The following is a 5,543-nucleotide window of genomic DNA, read 5'->3' as shown; positions in this document are numbered from 1 at the left end:
CCGAGAGTTTCCGGGAGAATTTGCTGCGGCTGCGATCAATTCAGCGGTGACCAGACCGTCATTTACCGCAGCCCGCATCTCTCGCCCGCGGCCAAATGCTCCTCGCGCGTGCCTGGCCCACGGCCGGCCCCTGTTCGTCTCCAAGGCTTGTTTTCCCGATTTCCCACGAACTGGAACTTCAAAATCCCGATTTATTCCGGGATTGAACCGGAAAGTTCCCGAAACATAACTTCCGTGTTAAACACGCCAAGATAAGTCTTCTAAAAATTTAAAAATATTTTTGTTTAAGGAAAAACACCTTTTTAAAAGAAAAAAAAAGATTTAAAAGATCAAAAAAGTCTTTCTCTTCATCTTCCCAAACAAGCTTGGAGATTTTGAGAAAAATATCAGATTTCAAACTTGACAAATCTCTTTCAATTTTTCAAACCTGTCTCACTCTTTTTCAAAGGAGATTCCAAATCTGTCATCACATAACACTTTCATCAAGGTATGGATCCAAATTTCTCACTTTTTCTTAAGAACTCAGATTTAGGGTTTTCTTAGCATAAGTAGAAATTCATCTTAGGATGATTGGAGATTGTCTTTGGACTTAAGATTAGACTTCTGGGTAGTTTAATTGCATGATTAAACACTTAGACCATAAGATTTGAAATTTTCCAAAATCTGAGATTTGAGACCTTTAGCAATTCAAAATTTGAAGATCTGTTTAATTCAGCTTTGCAAATCTGATTGTTTGGTTCTTGTTGATAGATACCCAGATTAGATTACATATAAGTGAGCATTAACATCATCATGATTTAGAAATCTCATGTGTTGAACATCAATATATCAAACTTGACCAGGAACTCTCAGATTTTGCAATGTTTGATGCATTTACAGCTTGTTTGTCATGTGAATGTGTTTGTGATAGCTCTATAAACACCTTGCTCATAAAAATCGATACAAAAGCAGCTTCATTTACTCTTTGTCTCGACAATTTCGTTTTGCTGGTAATGGATCTCTTTAAGGTACGACTCATTCGAACCAAGAAGAGCCCTCATGCAAAAAAGCCCCATTCGCATGAGACATATGACGCGTTAAACGAGACACAGCTGAGTGATGATGAAACCTTTTCCACCTTCATATCTGCACAGAGGAGAATCTTTTCAGGAAAGATTGAGAGAGCTTCCACTCGAATATCTGTACCTCGGAAAGCTAAGTCTTCCTCTAGACCGAAGGTGAAGTTTGTTAGTAAAGCCATTGATACAGACATCAACTACTTGGAACAGCTTGAGAAGCTGAAGATCAAGCCAACTCCAGCAATTGACTACTCAACACTTGAGATGCTTGGAATCAGAGAAGATGTGATATGGTATCTTGATAGGCTTGGAATGAGATCATTGATGGAGCAGAGTTTTCCAACCCATGAGAGCCACATCAAGGAGTTCCTTGCATCAGCGACTTTGTGCTACAAGAAGAGAGCTACTCCTAGAGCTCTAGGTGGCACACTCTCCTTCTCTATTGGAGGTCATCTCTACTCTCTTACCATTTTAGAGATGTGTGATGCTTTGAAGTTACCATATTGTGATGAGATTGCATTGGAGAAAGATCCAGATGAGGATCTTTGGAAATTGATGGGTTATGGAGTTTATGACAAAGGAAGGTCCAAGGCATCACTGCTTCCTCACCCTGCTATTCGATATGTGCATAAGCTACTAGCACACACTGTGTTTTCTCGAGCTAACCAGGCGAATGTCCTCAAGCCAGAATTGGTGAAACTACAACTACCCAAGGATCCCTTGCTTTGCTTGCATCATTGCAAGGAACCTAGTGAAGGTTAAGCATGAGATGCTTACATCTGAGTGTCAGGACTATTCACCAGCTGTTGGAAGCATCATTACTTTGCTTATGGTAGCAGCAGGAGTTGATTTTTCAGCTGAGACACCTCTTAGATAGGATTGGTTCGATCTCTCTCAGTTCTCTAGAGACAGGACTATCACCAGGGCCAAGATGGACCCAATTGGATTTGCTTACAAGTTCTGCACTAATACCACCGAGTACAGGGTCCTTCTACCTTCGGATTCAATGCCCCGTCTCCGAGATGGAGTAGACCCAGGATGGAAACCAGAGACTAGCGACTTCCTACCATCTTTGCAACTATTACCTCTGACTATGAAACAATTTCTGGTTGCAAAAGCCAAGAGAGAGGTAGCTGCAAACAGCAGGAGACTTCAGCCTGCACCATCTTCATCCTGAGCCAGTTCTTCTCAGATTAGAGCATCCACTAGGAGTGATGCAGACTTTGCAGCTTTGAAGAAGAAGCTCGACCAGCAAGAAAAGATCAACAGGCGCATGAAGAGGTTACTGAAGAAGAACCCCATGTTTGATGATGACTCTTCTGCCACAGAGACAGACGACAGCTAGGAGACATAGGCGTTCATCCATCACCTCATCATACCCACGGTTCTATCACTATTTTTTTTCTTTCATTTTAGACTCTTTTATTTTTATTTACCATCTTCTCACCAAATTTTTCATACTGGGGACAGTGTGATTTAAGTTTGGGGGATGATATTTATCCATACTAATCTGTTTTTCTGTGTTTCTTATCTTTTTCCTGCAATTTGTTTTTTAAATTTTCTATGCTTATTAAAAAGACCTTGAGTATTTTTCAGGAATGTTTGACACAAAACTATGATGAGTAAGACCCATGTGCTTCTAAGCTTTACATGCTAGTTTCTTTTTTTATTAGTACTAGACTAGGCGGTAGCTAGAGTACTTGCACTACGAACTCCCACCAGAGGACTTCTATTCATGGAGATCTTTTCTGCTAAGATACACTAGCTCATTACACTTGAACATAATCTTGACATCTAATTTTCTCATCATTGGTTTTAGCAGACATCATGATACACATCTAGGACATCTTCACCCTATTGTTACCACTATTTGTTGTCCTAGATGGCCAGTTCATCTTTAGCTGGTACCACACCTTTTACCCAAACCATCATTTCAAACTTCATGCATTCTCTCTCTAGTTCTTTTGGCAGATATGTGCAAAAACGCGAGAGAGGGAGGAACAACATAGTTTTCAGTCACTCAAGAGAAAGACTGAAGAAATTAGGGAAAGTGGAGTATCAAGAATCTATCAAAGCTTAATGGTGCCTCAAAAATCTTGAACTCAAAGGTAAATTTCGTGCCTTCTAAGACTCTACATCCAAAGGCATTTTCCCCTTATAAAAATTAAAAAAAAACTGAAAGTTTTACGGTGTTGCGTGCCTAATACGGTGTTAAATTTATGTCGGTGAACGGTGAAATTTATGTCATTGTCACAGGAAAAAAATCGAAAAAGTGAAAAGAAAGGAAAAAAAAAGCCTAAAAGAGTCTAGGATGGCCGAAATTATTTAAAGCAAGGGCTACAAGTATTCATCTGTGGAAATTGGTTTTAAAACCTGGACAAAAATCTAAGTCTAGCGGAGCTATGGAGAAAATCTGAAGAAAGAAATCAAGAATCTTAAGGCAAGAAGAATGTGACTGGAAACTGTGGATATCAACAACTCCACCCTCTCTTGCTGTTTTGCATAATGTCTTGTCTCTCCAGAAAAAGGTAAACCTAAACACTAAGAACCTCACCCCTTAAACAGCCATTTTGAATACCTAGCCTTGATTGCCCTACTAAAGTCCCCTTGGTGAGAACCACTAGAACTTATAAATGAATGTTAAGAGCTAGTTGACTGGAAGATAGGTTTAAGTGTCTAGACTTTTGCATGACGGATCAATGGACTAGTTATGCCTGTATTTTGGTGAGAATTTTCTAGACTATTCATGATCTGAGTATAATGATTAACTTTGGTTTAGAAGCATGGTCTCTAAGATTTTGTTAGTTCTTACGATTTTCAAACCTCTTTTCCAAGTTCAGATCTTTGGTTTTGTTTGAGGACAAACAAAAGTTTAGTTTCGGGGAGTTGATAACACCTGATTTTGACCATTTTTATGGATCACTTTCAGTATCTTATGCAGGTTTTTTCACTCAGTTTTAAAGGTTTTATAAGTTTTTTCCATGTTTTGGAGTTCTAAAAGGCTTTTCAGGAAACTTGGAGTTTTGGAGTGCATTTTGGAGCAAAAATACATTTTTGGATAAATTCAGGACATCAGAAGTTTTGCAACCAATGAATATCTTCTCACCGTCTGATCATCCCCAAATTTGGAGAAATTATAAAGGAGACAACCAAATTTCCAACACACTTCGAATCAAAGAAATCCAACGATTAGATCTCCAGATATCATCAATGCACTGAAGGCGAATCAACACAAGTCAGTCAAGTACATGAGCTTTCACCCGTGGCCAGACTTGTTCCCACCGCAGCTCAAGAGGTTTCACCCCCGGTGGACCTATGTCCTAACCTCAGGAGCCCAACTAAGGCCCAAGACATTTCCTGCACCTATTTTACAAGCCCTAGACGCCCAAACTTGTAGAAACACTATAAATACTCATTTTTAGGTCTTTTGTAAGAGAATCTCTTTCTTCTCTTTGAGAAAGAACTCATTTGTAGTTTTAGGTTTTATTTTTATGCATCTGTAGAAGCTCTTCATCGCCACTCTGTCTTCAATAAGAGAAGTTTTTCTGCAACTTTTGTTTCTTTACTTTTCTTCTTTCTAGTTCTTAAACCGATGATGATGTCTATCTCAGCCATGTCTGAGTAGTCACCTAGTTGGGTGAAGAAGAAATCCTAAGGGATCCCATGTTCAAATGACATCTAGGTTTTTAGGAAAAAGGATTTCGATTTTTACATGATTCTCCCATTCATCCAAATCTCAAAGCAGTAATTCTGGATTGATCACCCAGAATCTGATCCTAGGTTAAATCCGAGCCACGAGAGTGTTGTATCTGGGTTGCCTGAACTGGATCTTATGGACGTCACCGTCGTAGGAGAAGAAAGATACCTACAAAGGATACGTAAGCCGAGATGGATTCCGATCTACAATGCATGATCTTGTTCTGGCATGAGAGCGAGAGTTAATTGCCATGAATGAGTGATTGGGTGACGAGAGTTGGCTAATCTTACAAGTGTCTATCCTAGTTTCAGAGTCACAGAAAATCCTTACCTAAATTCTTTGTGTTTTAGAACATGAACCCTAAAAATGAACCTTGAACCCAGCGCCGTTTTTTATAGAAGTTTTCAACCGATTTTTACTTCCAACTTTTTAATTCTCTTCATAATTAATTTAGTGACAAACCAAAACCCTTTTTTATTAGATTAGCTCTACGATTTTTTTTAGCATCAGTTAGAAGTCCTCAACACACAAATCCCTATGGATTCAATCCCTAAGTACTACTGCGTTTTCTGTGCACTTGCAGCTTGTCTAGGGTAAAACGTGTGTTGCCCACTGTATCCACATCAATATTGTAAAGAAACCAGCCACTAGAATCACTCAGCTTCTTGAGTTAATACATGCAGATATATGTGGCCCTTTTGATGCTCCTTATTGTAGTGGCGAAAAGTATTTTATCACCTTTATCGATGATTACTCATGTTATGGTTATACATATCTACTGCATGAAA

This window comes from Eutrema salsugineum, unplaced genomic scaffold (genome assembly GCF_000478725.1).
Source record: "Eutrema salsugineum unplaced genomic scaffold, Eutsalg1_0 scaffold_17, whole genome shotgun sequence".
Taxonomy (NCBI): Eukaryota; Viridiplantae; Streptophyta; class Magnoliopsida; order Brassicales; family Brassicaceae; genus Eutrema; species Eutrema salsugineum.
The sequence above is the reverse complement of the archived record's forward strand: the minus strand, read 5'-3'. Positions refer to the sequence as shown.